This window comes from Hibiscus syriacus, unplaced genomic scaffold, assembly GCF_006381635.1.
Source record: "Hibiscus syriacus cultivar Baekdansim isolate YM2019G1 unplaced genomic scaffold, ASM638163v2 tig00110889_pilon, whole genome shotgun sequence".
Taxonomy (NCBI): Eukaryota; Viridiplantae; Streptophyta; class Magnoliopsida; order Malvales; family Malvaceae; genus Hibiscus; species Hibiscus syriacus.
In genome coordinates this window covers 283,643-301,491 of record NW_024062899.1, presented here as the reverse complement: position 1 = coordinate 301,491, position 17,849 = coordinate 283,643, and the positions used below count along the sequence as shown (strand labels likewise).

Sequence of the window (17,849 nt, the reverse complement as noted above, 5' to 3'; positions counted from 1 at the left end):
ATCATAATCCGAGCATGGGTTTTTCTAGTTCTAAATTGGTGTTAATACCGATAGCTGATATTAATCCAAACAAGGGCTAATTTTCAAGGATTGGCTTTGGAAATCAGTTCACGAGAGAGAAGAGCAAGTTGCAAGGGTTGAGTCTTGTAGACTATAACCGGCAAGTATTCAAAGTAAAATATATTTCAATGATCGAGACGGATTGAGGCGAAGCGAAGCTAGAGACTATCTCTTATCTTAATTAAATTTCTACACTTTATCTTTCTAATTTCTATTGCTTTTACTTTAGTTTTATTTAATTTAATTTACATTATTATTGTAAACCCCTTTTTAATTTTCTTGTTTTACATATTTGTTGGTTAAAAATCAATTCATATTGATATTAGAAATTTCTGAATCCTTGTGGACCGACACACTTCATCTCTATATTACATCCTTAGCATAATTATCTGAGAAAAATGATTAATTATTTGACAATTACGACGATTGTCAACCAAAAAAAAAGTTTGTTTGTTAAATTCATTCAGTTGATTAAAAGAAGCAAATTTATTAAATTGACATTCAATTATTTTTTGATATTTTTGTCAATCATTTTGTGCTTTTATGTACAAATATTTAATATTGAAAAATATATTTAAATTATTGAAAATTATAAAATTTATAAAAACCAGCAAAAATATAAAAAAAAATTAATAAAAAAGAAAATAATTAACATCAATTAAAAAAAAATTTAATTTACTTTAATCTTACTTTTTAATAGTTAATTATGTACATATTGGACGCATATTTTTATCGGAGACTCACTTAAGTTCGATTAACTTGACTGTATATCAATTCTCAATACAATTCTAAAATATAAGCCTATACTATATCTAGATTTGTTCAAATAATACAAGCCTAGTACTATATCTAGATTTGTTCGTATTTGTTCAAATCGATTATTATTATTGCTTTCAATCATGTGTAAAAATTGTGTTTTTCAATTAATATTTCATAATATGGTAATCTTTTTTAAATTTCAAATCATACACAAACATAAAAACAGAACACCCGAAGAATAGTAACTGGGAAAGTTATGCCATAATCTATCACGCCTCTCCTAAATATTAAATCATTTCGTTTTTGTACAATGTAGAAAATGGGAGACCAATCGGCTTCATCTAAGTTAATATTATGATTAAAATACACCTTATAAAAAGAATTCTATCATAGTCATTAAATGTCAAACGTTGTATTTGTTGCTTTGCTTAAACAACTGGTCAACGAACCACATGGTTAACAAATAATAAATGCCATATATAATATCAACCCAGTACTTGTGGGGCTTCGAATCTGGCAGAAGAGCCTGCATCTTGATATTAACAGATATAGTTAATGGAGGAAGAAAAACAGAATGCGATGGAAGAAAAAAGAACGATGAGTTGTAATGATGATGTTAAGAAGGAGAAATATGGATCTATAGGTTCTATTTTCATGCATGCGGATGGTGTAGATATGTGGTTGATGGTTGCAGGCTTCATTGGAGCTGTTGCTGATGGCACTGCTGCTCCTCTCATGATATACTTGTCTGGCCGTATGTTTAACAGTTTTGGCGGCGCTGGTTCAGCTTCATATCTTGATATGCTCACCCACAACGTTAATAAGGTACGTTATTACTCACAAGCTATGATTAATATTACTCAGACTTGAGATGAAAATCTGATACGAGTATGCTCAAATTTCTTTTAGATTTTGCCATATATTCGAATGATTATGCCCATGCCGTGTATATAATACATATAACTCACAAGATCCATGGCTGACAGGTTTCTCTATACATGATTTTGATTGCCTGTGGTGGAGGTGTTGGGTGTTTCCTGAGTGAGTTTGAAGCAAATGCTTATTTTGCTTGTTAATTGCTTCTGACTTAAAGGGATAGCGAACATATTAATTAATTACTCCTACTTTGCTCTATGATTTCAAAATTTTTAGAAGGATATTGTTGGACAAGGTCAAGTGAAAGGCAAGCCTCACGAATGAGAACAAGGTATTTGAAAGCTGTCCTAAGACAAGATGTTGGCTACTTTGACATGAATGTAACCAGCACAGCTGAAGTAGTCACAAGTGTTTCCAATGACAGTCTCATAATTCAAGATGTTCTCAGTGAGAAGGTTGCAAATGTTTCTCAAAATATTCATCCTCTTCATTTAGCTTTGCAGAAACTATTCGACTGACTTGTTTATCATGTATCAGGTTCCAAGCATAATAACAACTGGTGCTACATTTATTGGATGTTACATAATACCTTTTCTCTTAGCATGGAGATTAGCCCTTGTGGTTTCTCCATTTATTATACTTGTGGTGGCTCCATCTTTGATATATGGAAGAATTTTACTGAGTCTTGCAAGGAAGATTAGGGTAGAGTATAATAAAGCCAGCACAATAGCAGAGCAGGCAATATCTTCCATAAGAACAGTTTATGCCTTTGTCGGGGAAAACAAAACCACAATCGAGTTCTCTGCAGTTCTACAAGGATCTTTAAAGTTGGGGCTGAAGCAAGGGATGGCTAAAGGCTTAGCCATTGGAAGCAATGGAATTAATTTTGTTGTTTGGGCTTTCATTATTTACTATAGTAGCAGAATGGTTAGCAACCATGGAGAGGGTGGAACTATATTCACTGTGGCAAGTTGTATTGCTTGGGGAGGACAGTAAGAGTTTTAATCTTTTAATACTTGACCAAAATGCATGCTTTCTTAGATAGTGGCAAAAGAATATCATTTTTTCCATTTCATTCTTACTCTTTTTTTTTAATTCTGATTTTTAATGTCATTTTTCTTGTATTAAACAGAGAACTTGGTATTGGATTACCCAACCTGAAGCCATTATTTGAAGCATGTGCGGCTGCAGAGCATATAAATGAAATGATTAAAAGAGTCCCAAAGATTGATTTAGAAAATTTGGAGGGGGAAACCTTGGATAATATTGTGGGAGAATTAGAATTCAAACAAGTTGAGTTTGCATACCCTACAAGGCCTGAGAGCATAATTTTCAAGAATTTCTGTCTCAAAATTCCTGCAGGGAAGACTGTGGCTTTGGTGGGTAGTAGTGGATCAGGAAAATCAACACTGATTTCATTGTTGCAAAGGTTTTATGATCCGCTTGGAGGAGACATACTTCTTGATGGGGTTTCTATCAAAAAATTGCAGCTCAAGTGGTTAAGGTCACAAATGGGGTTGGTGAGTCAAGAGCCTACACTGTTTGCAACAACCATTAAAGAGAACATACTTTTTGGCAATGAAAAAACTGGAATGGAAGAGGTTATTGAAGCTGCTAAAGCTTCCAATGCCCATAATTTCATATCCCAGTTTCCTCAAGGATATGACACCCAGGTTTTTTTTGCTTATCATTATTTTTACCAAGTCAGTGTAAACCGGTTTATTTTTTTATAGGTCACTTTACTAAACAAGTATAACATCCAGAAAGAGAAAATGATAGCCTATATATAGTTCTATACCTTGAAAAAAATAATCTTCAATTTAAGGCAAAAATGTTCAAAATTATGTTTTATATTCAACAGGTTTGTTTATCTTTATTTTTACAAAGTCAGTGTAAACCGCATTTTTTTTCAGGTCACTTTACTAAACAAGTATAACATCCAGAAATAGAAAATGATAGTCTATATAGTCCTACAGCTTCAACAACAACAAAAAATAAGAATCTTCCATATAAGGCAAAAAAGGTTCAAATTAAGTTTTATATTTAACAGGTTGGAGAAAGAGGGATTCAAATGTCTGGTGGACAGAAACAAAGAATTGCCATAGCAAGAGCTTTGATAAAAGCACCCAAAATTCTCCTCCTTGATGAGGCAACAAGTGCATTAGACTCTGAATCCGAACGTATTGTGCAGGAGGCTCTTGACAAGGCCTCTATTGGACGTACAACAATCATTGTTGCCCACCGCCTTTCTACTGTTAGACATGCAGATTTAATTGTTGTTGTCCAAGATGGGCAGGCCATGGAAGTCGGATCACATAATGAGTTGATGGTAATTGAAAATGGCGTTTATCCCATGCTAGTGCAACTTCAACAAACAAACAAGTGGAAGTCGTGGAAGAATGTAATAATTATTTTTCAATGAATGATTCAGCTCATATAACAAGCATGGAAATCGATATTGCTAGCAGTCATAGAGTCTCCTCTCGAGCCAGACGAACAAATTCAACCAATTCTGCAGCACCAAATCATGCTTCATTAGATGGAGAAATGAAAGTTTCTACACCATCTTTCAGAAGATTGCTGGCCTTGAATTTACCAGAGTGGAAACAAGCTACCCAAGGATTCTTGAGTGCAATTTTATTTGGTGCAGTGCAACCACTTTCAGCTTTCACAATGGGGTCAATGATATCAATGTTTTTTCTCAGAGATCATGGTGAAATTAAAGAAAAGGCCAAGGTTTATGCATTGGCTTTCCTTGGGTTTTTTCTATTTTCACTGATAATCAACATTATTCTGCATTATAATTTTTCTTACATGGGAGAGCACTTGACAAAGAGGATAAGAGAATGGTTGCTTTCAAAGATTATGACTTTCGAAGTTGGGTGGTTTGAGGAAGATGAGAATTCCAGTGGCCCTGTTTGTTCTAGATTGGAAAAGGATGCAAGTGGGGTATGTTCTTCTTTCCATCTTTTTATTATGTCCTTTCTTATTGTTACGTTGAGTTGTTCGTATATGAACCAGCTACATGATCCCATACAGTTAATATTTATCAGATCTCAAAACAAGCTACATAACAAGAAAATTGTAAATAATAAAACTCAAAATGCTAAGGTGCATATAATTGATCTGGATGTTAAATTCAAATATTCTTAGAGGTGTTAAATGTTTACAGGTGAGATCTTTAATTGGTGATGGAGTGTCTTTTCTAGTGCAAACCATCTCGTGTGTAACTTTGGCTTTTGCCCTGGGCCTATTCATTGCTTGGAGACTTGCCATTGTAATGATAGTAGTCCAACCCCTCATCATCCTCTCCTTATTAGCTCGAACGATATTACTAAAAAGAATGTCCCAAAAAGCTATTGAAGCACAACGAGAGAGCAGCAAGCTTGCTACTGAGGCAGTTTCCAACCACCGAACTGTTACCGCCTTCTCATCTCAAGATCGAATCTTGAAAATGCTACAGAAATCCCACGAGAGTCCTAGAAAAGAGAATGCTAGGCAATCCTGGTTAGCTGGTCTTGGACTTGGGTCGTCTCGATTTCTTTTGTCAAGCATTATGGCCTTTAATTTCTGGTATGGCGCAAAACTCGTATCTCAGGGACACATCACCTCAAAAGCCTTCATTGAAACATACCTCATTTTGATTAACACTGGTTTTTTCATTGCTAAAGCTGCAAGCATGACATCAGATTTGGCCAAGAGCGTTGAGGTTGTTGGATCTTTGTTTGCTATTTTAGACCGTTGCACAAGAATTGAACCCGATGATTCTAACGGTTACATTGCTGAAGAAATTACAGGACATGTGGAAATTTGTGGCATTGATTTTGCATATCCGACCAGGCCTAATATGATCATCTTGAAGGACTTTTCAATCTCCATCGAAGCTGGGAAATCAACAGCGTTGGTGGGACAAAGTGGGTCTGGTAAATCAACAGTGATCAGTTTGATTGAGAGATTTTATGACACACTCAAAGGAGTAGTGAAGATTGATGGTCGAGATATAAAATTATACAACTTAAGGTCATTGAGGAAACACATAGCACTCGTTAGCCAAGAACCAGCACTATTTTCCGGAACCATCAAGGAAAACATTTTGTATGGAGCATCTGTTAAAACTAATGAATCTGAAATCATTGAAGCAGCCAAAGCAGCCAATGCAGATGATTTCATTGTTGGCCTAGCGGATGGATATGATACGTGGTGTGGAGACAGAGGTGTACAACTATCCGGGGGGCAGAAGCAACGTATCGCCATAGCCCGAGCCATATTGAGGAATCCAGCAATATTATTGTTAGATGAAGCAACCAGTGCACTTGACAGTAAATCTGAGAAAGCGGTGCAAGAGGCATTGGAGTGCGTGATGGTTGGGAGAACAAGTGTTGTCGTAGCACACAGACTAAGCACCATTCAAAACTGTGATGTTATAGTTGTGTTAGACAAAGGGAAAGTGGTGGAGAAAGGTAACCATTTATCTTTGGTAGCCAAGGGGCCAACGGGAGCTTACTACTCTTTGATTAATCACAAAAGTAGAGCACAAAACTCTTAGTCATTCAAATTAGGTGTGTATGTTTAGATGTTAATTTAAGTCAAGAATTTCCGGTACTACGAAAACCATCACTCTTGGTTTATGTACTTGTAACACCCCAGATTCCAATTAGGAGTTTTGGGCGAGCCCTAGTTGGGCCTTAAATTAATTCCTTAATTTACGAGAAGTTTAGACCCAAATTTAGATAGATTTGGGCTTGAGTCAAGTCCAATGAAGAGTAAAAAGGGTGTTTTTAGTATGCAGTCAGAATCAGAGGCACTAAAGAAGTAATTTTACCATTAAAGATTTCAAAAGTTGAATAGTTCTTTGCCTTCTTCTTCAAGATAAGCCTAAAGGTGGAAACTTTATAGGTTTCCAGCTATTGCAAGGTTAAGCTAAGGTAAGAACCATCACGCTTTCACTTTCAACTCCAATTCAAGCTCCCACTTGTCGGTTTTGGTAAAGGAAAAATCAAAAACGGGTTTAGTAGAGGTTTTAGAAACCCAAGTAATCCCAGTTCATTTTGGGGAAATTTAGGTGACAAGCATCGTTTTACTCATCAAAAATAAAATAATATTATCTTCAAATAAAATAAAATGTAGTATAGTAAAAGGGTTGATCCATAGGGGAAAATAACGAATTTCTGCGCAAATAAACTTCGAGTTTAGATCCAAAAGTAGTAATTAAATAAAAAACTATAAAAGGGGTAGACGTGATTTAGATGAGAAGAAAGAAAATAAATCCAAAATAAAATTGAGAAAAACAGTAAATTAGAAGAGAAATGAAATAAAGTTTAGGAATCACAAATAAATGAAAATCGCCTTGAGCTAGCTTGATTCAATTTTTGCGATCATTGAAAAGGTTTTTTTGCTCCGGGATTCATGTCGGTTACAGTCTGCAAGGCCCAACTCATTGCAACTTGGCCTTCTCTCATATACCGATCTTCCCAAGTCTATCTTTGAAAGACGATTCTTGACTGAATTAACCACATCTATTTTCGTTAAAATAATCCGAATTAAAATGGAAATGTCCGACTCGGATATTTTGTCTCATCGAGAATCGAATCTGGTCTCGTATTTCCTTAGCGGACTGCTGCTAAGAGTGTTCACAGGAAGTCAATTACCACAGGCCGATTATTCCTCCCAACTGTATATTAAACGATATCCAGACCAACGAGCTCTTTTTGATTTGAAAAACTTTTAAATTGCAGTAAGGTCGATTTCCAAACTATCTAATCAGGAAGACGAAAATGTATCCCAAAAGGGTATAAGCGATGTTCAATTCCCATGCATGGATTTGATTTGTACTAGCTCTCGGCTTAAAATAAATTAGCTAAGCATGATATGGTTGATCATACTTAGAATAGTTTGCAAAATAAAATGACTTGAAAATAAAGAAAGTAAGAAAAGAAAAATAAACTTTGATTGAAAAATAAAAATAGAAAAACAAAGTAATTCATAGGTTGTTTCAGCCTTACCCATGCAAGGGTATTTATAGGCTTGTGATTTCCTAAAAATAAAAAAGATAATTCAAAATAAAAATTCTAATTACTACTGAGTGATACTTTTAATTCAAATGTTTTAAAATCAATTCAAAGAAATTGAAAATCCTAAAATCTCTCTCCAAAATCGTGATAAGTAAACTTGCTTTCAGAATCTTCTAGGGTCTTCCAAGTACTACCACGTCAACTCAGCGTCGTGCCCATGCCCCCAGCATGAAGAAGAGGTGTAAAAGGTTTTATAGCTTATAATGAAGGTAAAAACAAGGAAAATGGGCATAGGTTTCAACTTGGTTCACTAGTGGAAAAGAAAGGGTAGGCTTTTTTGTTGGGTAAAAATGGGGGTAAATTCTATCGCCTAAATCATGTCAATGCATCAAATTTCACACGTAATCTCAAAATGCATCCAAGCCACAAGTTCTAGATTTCCATCATTCAATTTGACACTCTTAAGCAAGTAAAAAACATAAAAATAAGGACATACATGCTCAAGGCTCAAAATCTCACAAAGTGGGCTAAACAATCAAGCCAAGCAAGGAGTTTGTTGGGATTTGTGGAAACTCGAATCGAAAACCAAAAGGGTTTGCCAAGAGGGGATGAATGGGTTTTTGTGTTTAGGGAGTAAGGAGATTAGAAAGATATAAAAATTTGCACAACGATTTATAGTGGTTCGACTTCTCAACCAAGTCTACCTCCACTACCTTAGCTCCTCACCAAGGATTTTCTAACAAATTAACTAATTTGTTCTTTCTTTTTACAAGATCAAGAGTAACATTTACAACTCCCTAGATTTTAACAGGCTTTACTAGAACCAATCCTTATCTTTTCACTTGGCTAAGATAGAACCAACCCTTTTACAAGAAAAATAAATATAAACAAAGAAAACCTCTAAAAGATAGGTGTTTACAAATAATTAAGCTCACACAAACACAATAATATTTACAAGAGAATAGAAAAATAAGAATGAAAAACTATTCTCTTGTGTTTGATTGCTTGGATAGGTGTTCTTTACCTTCTTCAAGTGTCTTGAACTTGTATTTATAGGTTGGAATGAGTTTGTGGTCGTTTCTAGCCGTTGGGAATTCATTTTCTGCAAAATAAAACTGCCCAGAATAAGTAGTATCGATACTCCTTCAATGAGTATCGGTACTACCTTTGTATTTTTGACCGTTGGGCTTGATAGTATCGATACTACTATTCACGGTATCGATATTACTGTTCATGGTATCGATACTATTGTAGCAGTATCGGTACCATTTTTGCATTCTGGAATTTTTAGCATCAGTACTGATCATAGTATCGATACTACTGTTCATGGTATTGATACTACTGTTCACACAGTATCAGTACTATTCATACAGTATCGGTACTATTCATACAGTACGATATTATTCATAAAATTTTGTGTTCAATTCCAAATTAAATGAACTTTGAATTATTTTTGAAAACTTTGAATAAATTCAATTCAAGTAAAAAAACATTTTGCCATAAAATGTTATATCAAAACATAGTTCAACAATCTCCCCCTTTTTTATATAACAAAACATTTGAAAAATTGTTTTTGGCAAAACTCCCCCTTAATAAAATATTTAATGAAAAAGATATCAATTGTTGAAAAATATATGAAAATGTTCAGCTCCCCTTTTTCATTAAGAAATTGAATTTTTCAAACCATATTTCTCCCCCTTTTTGTTATATCAAAAATAATTCAATTTTAAAGTTCAAAAATAACTTTGGAGAGTAACTGGTAATTTAACATTAAAAACATTTGAAAAATCAAAGCTCCCCCTCAAAATTGCATTCCAACAAAATTTGACTTTAAAATCTTGACACTTAAACAAGATTGAATTTCAACAAAGAATAACAAACATGTTAGTAGCACATGAAATTCAATATATCTAAGTCTAAAATACTTTATGCAATACCAATTGTTGAAATTAAGTGCATATGCATAAAGCTTTCCAAAAATGTTATGCATTTGACAAAAATTGATATCAATTATTACAGAGATATCATTTACATTTTAAATCATATGCATAAACATTTAATTTTAGGTTATAAATTAAAATTTATAAAATCTAAATATTTGAAAAGTTGATATCAATTGTTAGAGAGATATCATTTGCATTTAAAACCAATTTTGACCAAAATTCATTAGGATGAACTAAAAATTATGAAAAATCATTAAAAATTTAAAATGTTCATTATAACACCTTTTTAACATACATGAGATGAAAAACAAAACATAACCATTTAAGATCAAAACTCATGCATGCATAAACTAAATGAGCAGCCAAATAACCAAAATAAAAACATTAAGCTTAGAGGTTACCCATTCATTTTTCAAGTGTGGCAAGATCATCTCGATTTCTTCATTTTCATTACTATTGCTCCCGCACACCTATAAGAGACATTTGTTTTGATTTTGGTATCCAAATTGCTTTGGATCCTTGGATGTTACTTTCAATGCCCCTTGTTCCCTTGGGAACCCATACTTGTCTAATTTTAAAACGTTTTTCTTTCTTCAAAGGACAAGTATGTTCCTTATGACCATGATAATGACAATGTGAGCATTTTACCATTATTAAACTAGATGAATTATTTAAAAAGATTTCTCTTTCTTTTGTTAAGCATTCAAGCTTAACTTTTAAATCAAATTTTCTTTTTCAAAACATTTAATTTTCATTTTTGAAAGCTATAAATCCTTTTTCAAAATTTCATTTTGGTTTTCAAAATCTATTTTAGCTTTCAAAAGAAAATCATTCTCTTATATTTGGAGTTAATGGTCTCAAACTTCAAAAATAATTCATCGTATGTATCTTGTAACTCATTAAAAGAATAAGAAATTAATCCATTTGAGTTAGAAGATAACTCGGGCTCTTCACGAGCCATTAAGGACACTACCTTTGTTGGTTATTCTTTCTTGTTTCTGTAGATTTCCTCGAGCTTATTCCAAAGCTCATTGGCATTAGAACAAGAAAAAACTCCTTTATTTACTTCGAGACCAAATGCACAAAACATAATGTGCATGGCCTTGGCATTAGGTTGAGCTTTCTTCCGTTCTTGGTCACTCCATTTCTTCTTCTTCTTCTTTGGAGAAGAGTAGTCGTTCTCGATCATATACCATGCATCAAGATCATTAGATTAGATAAATAGCTTTATTAATTTATTCCAATGACAGTAGTTGGCTCCATTGAAGTATGGAGGCTTGTTGATCGATTGGGAGTCTTCTATGTTGAATGGGCCGGATATGGAAGACATATTCTCGATTATGTCGGGAATCGGTAGAGCTTCTTCTAGGATCGTCTCAAGGTTGTTAAACCTTCTAATGAGTCAAGCTCTGATATCAATTGTTGGGATTTGTGGAAGCTCAAATCGATAACCGAAAAGGTTTGCCAAGAGGGGATGAATTTGTTTTTGTGTTTAGGGAGTAAGGAGATTAGAAAGATAGAAAAATTTACACAACGATTTATAGTGGTTCGACTTCTCAACCAAGTCTACCTCCCCTGCCTTAGCTCCTCACCAAGTATTTTATAACAAATTCACTAATTTGTTCTTTCTTTTTACAGGATCAAGAGTAACATTTACAACTCTCTAACTTTTAACGGGCTCAGCTAGAACCAAACCCTATCTTTTCAATTGGCTAAGATAGAACTAACCCTTTTACAAGGAAAAGAAATGTAAACAAAGAAAACCTCTAAAAGATAGGTTTTACAAATAATTAAGCTCACACAAACACAATAATATTTACAAAATAATAGAAAAAAAAGAATGAAAAACTCTTTTCTTGTGTTTGATTGCTTGGATAGGTGTTCTCTACCTTCTTCAAGTATCTTGAACTTGTATTTATAGGTTGGAATGAGTTTGTGGTCATTTCTAGTTGTTGGGGATTCATTTTCTACAACATAAAACTGCCCAAAATAAGTAGTATCGGTACTCATTCAATGAGTATCGGTACTACCTTTGTAATATTTGAATTTTTTGGCCGTTGGGCTTGATAGTATCGATACTACTGTTCACGGTATCGATACTACTGTAGCAGTATCGGTACCATTTTTGCATTCTGGAATTTTTTTAGCATTGGTACTGTTCATGGTATTCATACTAATGTTCACACAGTATCGTACTATTTATTCAGTATTTTACTATTCATAAAAAATTTATGCTCAATTCCAAATTAAATGGACTTTGAATTATTTTTGAAAACTTTGAATAAATTAATTCAAGTCCAAAAACATTTTGCCATAAAATGTTATATCAAAACATAGTTCAACAGAGTTCAATTAACAAAATCAAACATGTTTTTCTATCAAGCATGTTAAAATTCAAGTATTCATATGAGCTTAAATGATCACAACATGCTAACAACAAGCAACGGAAATGTTTCATTTCAATTACATATTTAACCAATTCAACCAAACATGCTATGAGACAAGTAAGACAAGGAAGACAGAATTTAATTCAACCTTTACCCCCTAACTTAATTGTATTTCCCCAATACAAAATAAAAATTAAAGAGCAAAAGGAAGGGTAGAGAATATTCCCCATGATTATTGGCGACTGCGGCTAAAGGGGTTATTCGATTGGGTTTGTTCGCTCAATGAGAAACCTTTGGAGCACGTATTTATGCCAATCTTTTCTGCAATGCCAAAGGGGAAAATCAATAATGGTTAAAAAAATAAACTCATTTATTTACCTTAATTTTTTATTTAGTAGTACGATGGTGTTCGCAATTCATCGATGAAAGGCAATCGTCGACCTTTTAGTGTTCGAACCGTGACTTTAGAAGCGATGAAGAGCATAGATGAAAATAGAATAAGCGGTAATGGCACGGTAAAAAGAAAAAATCAGCATTGTACGAGCATGAGAGATTGAGCAAAGACTTATGCAAGAAGTGACGGTACGAAGAACAAATGTCGATCAGAAAATAGCGACAAGCGACAATAGTTTGGTTTGTTTAAATGTGCAGTTCAATGTTAAAAAATAAAATAAAGAATAAAGGAATGAGTGAAGTCGTGCAGCTGAAAGAATGAAAGAAAGAAGAAGTTTGAAAAGGGAATTCTTTAAAGCATGTGGGTTTGGAAAATAAACAAAAACAAGGGTGAAAAGGAAAAATGTTTTTTAAAATTATATGTGGGGTCCAAAGGTTATGAAAAAAGGATGGAGAAAAAAATCTACTGTTGTGTGTGACTCTCATTGTTTTCAGGATCTAAAAATTATATTGTTCAATAAAAAAGAATTGCTTCCGACTCCATTCAAGTTCGATCACAATTTCTGACTACCAAAAAAATTAAAATTAAAATTAAGGCAAATAAAATGCTTAACAAAAATAAATAATAAAAAATTGATTGAAATTGAAGTAAATTAAAGAAATGAAAAAGAAAATGGGTTGTCTCCCAAAGAGCGCTTTTGTTTAACGTTATTAGGTCGACGACCTAATTCAGACTACAGGTTCTGAAATTTATGCTTCCACAATTTTTCCTTGTAGCTTCGAACAATCTCATATGCATTTCTTTGGATTTTTTGGAAGCTTATCCAAAGCAGTGGTCGATAATGCATCACTTTCGCTTAAAGATGAGTTCTTGAAATGTTTCGTCAATTGTTTCGACTCAACTTTTGGTTCCTGCAAAATGGAAGAAAGAATTTTAGTTTAAAAAAACCAAACACAAATCAGAATTAATGAAAAAAAATTCTTCGAACTCCTTGAGTCCCACGTAGTCCTCTTTTTTTGATTCCCTGCAAAGATCACTAGATAAATTAGTTTCCACAAATTCATTTGCCAAAGGATCAATTATATCAATAAAATTAATGCTCGCCACATTGTCTGGGTATTTCATAGCCTTACGTCAAATTCGACAACTTCTTCATGAAATTCCATAGTCAAAATGCCACTGCGGACATCAATTTTATTTGCGTCGTGCTCAAGAAAGGTCGCCCAAGTAATATTTTGGATCCGATATTACTACATCATTCTCTATAACAATTATGTAAAAGTCAGCAGGAAATATTAGACCATTTACCTTAACCACAACATTTTTTAATACTCTTAGAATATATAATTGATTGATCGGCTAGTTGTACTATGACCCTCATTTCCTTCAATGGTTCGCAAGAAATCTTGTCATAAACGGAGAACGTCATCACATTGATGGATGCGCCTAAGTCACACATTTCTCTCTTGATTCCGACATTACCGATCTTGCATGGTTTGACGAACATGCCTTGATCTTTATTTTTGTAACTTAGATTTGGAAGGTCTTTCTAACCGGGATTAAAAGTATTATCGTAAGGGTTATAAGGTATTTGAATAGGCCCTGGGAAGTGGCCAACGACATTCAATTGTGCGTCAGAATCATCTTGTATCAATGGGCAATAATTGGTAGGGTGGTCCGACATAATGCAAACTCCACAGACTTTTGTGGCTCCAACTTTACTTGAAACAAATGAATTAATAATTTCATTTAACTTGTTTATTTTGTCTTCTAGTGAAGTAGTACTTACTTCGTGAACCCGTCCGCTGGGTTCACTAGAAGAGTCAAATTGTTGTCAATTTGTGACCATGGTAGAGATTAGAGTTCTCGAGGCTTCCGGGGTCATGTTGATGAGAGCACCACCAATAGCAGCGTCCACTATTTTTTTATCAACCAGAAGCATGCCTTCATAAAGATATTGTAGGAGAGTCTGCTCAAAAAGGTCATGTTGCTGAAAACTGGCACATAACTTTTTAAATCTCTCCCAGTAACCATAGAGAGTTTCGTCATTTCTTTGTTGGATTCCCAAAATGCTTCGCCTAAGCTCGCTTGCCTTCACCGTAGGGAAAAACCTATCAAGGAAAACACGAGATAATGCAGCCCAAGTAGTAATCGAATTAGGCAGAAGATAAAATAACCACTCCTTAGCCGGGAACAAAGAGGTTGGCTTCTGGAGTAGATTCTTCGTAAGATTGTGACTGAGATGGCGTTTCGGATGTAGATTCCATATTTGATTTTTGTTTGATCTGTTCATGTTTTTGTTTCTTCTTTCGAAGCGTTTGGTCGTGAGTTCTACGAACTCTCGCTTCGATCTCTATGTCAAATTTTGTAAGATCTCCCAGATTGCTCCTAGTCATAAAATCAAAAGAAAATTAATCAGTAAATTATCAAAAAAAATCCCCGACAACGACGCTAATTTTGACAAGTGTCGTTGTACTCGTCAAAAATAAATAATATTCTCTTAAAATAAAATAAAATAAAATATAGTATAGAAAGAGGGTTGATTCACAGGGAAAAATATGGAATTTTTGTGCAAATAAACTTTGAGTTCAGATCTAGAAGTAATAATTAAACAAAAAATCAAAAAGGGTATGCCTGATTTAGATGAGAATAAAGAAAATAAATCCAAAATAAAATTGAGAAAAGTAGTAAATAAAAAGTGAAATGAAATAAATTTTAGGAATCACAAATAAATGAAAGTTGCCTCGAGCTAGCTTGATTCAATTCCTGCGATCAATGAAAAGAATTTTTGCTCTGGGATTCATGTCAGTTACAGTCTACAAGGCTCAAACCATTGTAACTTGCCTTTCACTCATGTAACTAATCTTCCCAGGTCTATCTTTGAAAGACAATTATTGAGTGGATTAACCACATTTATTGTCGTTACAACAATTCAAATTAAACTGGAAAGGTTCGACTAAGATATTGTCGAGAATCAAATCCAGTCTCTTCTTTCCTTAGAGAATAGCCGCTAAGAGTGCTCACAGGAAGTTGAATTGCCATAGGTTGATCCTTCCTCCCAACTGTATATTAACCAATATCCATACCAACGAGATCTTTTTAATTTGAAAAATGTTTAAAATTGTAGTAAAGCTTATTGCCAAACTATCTAATCAGAAAGATGAAAATGTATCCCGAAGTTATTTAAGTGATGTTCAATTCTCACGCATGGAATTGATTTGTACTAGCTCTTGGCTTAAAAGAAATTAGCTAAGCATGATATGGTTGATCATACTTAGCATAGTTTGTAAAATAAAAAATTACTTGAAAATAAAGAAAGTAAGAAAACAAAAAGAAACTTCGATTGACAAATAAAAATGTAAAAACAAAGTAACTCATAGGTTGTTTCAACCTTACCCATGCAAGTGTATTTATAGGCTTGTGATTTCCTAAAAATAACAAAGATAATTCAAAATAAAAATCCTAAATAATCTTATGTGATAATTTTATTTAAATGTTTTAAAATCAATTCACAGAAATTAAAAATCCTAAAATCTTTCTCTAGAATCGTGTTCAATGAACCTGCTTCCAGAATCTTCCAGTGCCTTCCAGATACTGCCACATCAGCTCTGTGTCGTGCCCATGCCTTCAGCCATGACTAGAAAAATAAAAAAAGTACAGAATACATCTTTTTGTTGTCGATTCTAGTAAGCTAATCACTGCACAGAAAATAAACAAAAACAACCCAATTGAGCAGTGAAAATTCTTAAAGCATGGAATTATCAAATAAAAAGTGTGAATCTCAAGCACTCATCATTAGGCCTCTCAGAACGATTTAAAATCTCCTCTAAACATCCCAACAACTTTAGTAATTTATATGCTTGATTTTTTCTAGTTAGAGAAGATGGAGAAAGCTCTTAAGTAAAGAGAAAAGAGAAGCTCACCTTGGGTTGACATTTGGGGACCCTTAGCAGCTTAGAATCATCAAGTAACTCGCTTCTAACTTCTCTATACCACTTGTAGCTCATTTAGACGAGATTAGTATGTTGCATAAGCTTGAAGCATGATCATGGTATATTGCATAATTTGAGTGTTTTCAGCATGTTTGTAGACTCTTTATTACCCCTAATATCAAATAAAACACTTAAGAGTCAATTGGGGGACCTCAATAGGGCATTTGGGGTAGAAAGATAAGATTTTACATGCCAAAATAGGGTACCCAGTAGAGACAGTATCAATACTGTAAGAACAATATCGATATTGCTCTTCATTTAGAAAAAAAATAGGTAATTTTATCACGGAAATATCGATACTCATTCTTTGAGTATCGTTACCTGGACAGGAGTATCGATACTCTCCTTAGGGGTATCGATACTAAGGTTATTTTTAAAACATCAAACCCAATTTTGGTATCGATACTTAGTCCAGTATCGATACCCATCACTAGAATATCGATACCCAACCTAGAGTATCGATACCACTGTAATCAAACAGCCTTATCCAGTCATGGGTATCAATACCAAGGGTCTAGTACCAATACTAATAGGTCATTATCGGTACCCACGAGCAGTTTTGGATATCTAATCCAAGGATTAAGGAATCAGACTCGAGATACCCCAAATACGCTTTAATATAACAAATAAGACTTCAAGTGAGAACGGTAGAAATATTAACAGTTAGGATTACATAAAACTAGCCTTGTTTGGCACTCAGAAAACAACCAGGACACTCGATTTCCTCTTTAGTAGAACACAACAGTCAGTAGATATCCAATTCGTGCCAAGACATTTCAGTAGCCGACTAGGCGCAGATGCCCAAGACCCGACGGAGTAAGTTGGTGGGTGTATATTTTTGATGCAGCTTTGGATCTTACCCTAGATAGTCGAGGGTATCTCAAAAAGGTTAGAGGGGTGTGTGAGTTCCAAGACGTAGAACTCTTATCCATACCAGGATGCCTACTCAGTAGTTAACTCAGTATGTTTGCATGTTCCAACTTGTACCGTTGGTCGGTTCATTTATTGAATGTATGTAGTATATTACAATTATTAGTGAGTCACTGAGCTCGTAAGCTCAGCGTTCGGAATGTGTTTGTGTGCGTAGGTTCTTAGGGGCAGATCGTGAGTAGTTATCATCACCATATATTCCAATACATCATACTAACTTTTCAGATACCTTCAGAGTAGTCATCATTTATAAGGCATGTACTATTATAGACCCTTTATGTATTCAGTCAAAACTTTATTTAGTACTCAGTATTTGTATTTTATGGATGTATATTGGGAGTTCCCCCATTGATTTGTAAACACATATTATTATCAAATTTATTTTATTACCATAGATGACTTAATTTTTCAGTGATTTTCAAGTAATATTTAAAGAAAAATTTTGGGTCACTATTTTAGTAGTCTCGTGTAACATTGTAATTCATAGATCTTTGGGT

General features: G+C 34.0%; 1 pseudogene; it reads left to right on the top strand.

Moving 5' to 3' along the window:
- Positions 1-1,321: 1,321 nt before the first annotated feature.
- LOC120144422 lies at positions 1,322-6,301 on the top strand (annotated as a pseudogene).
- The last annotated feature ends 11,548 nt before the right edge of the window (positions 6,302-17,849 follow it).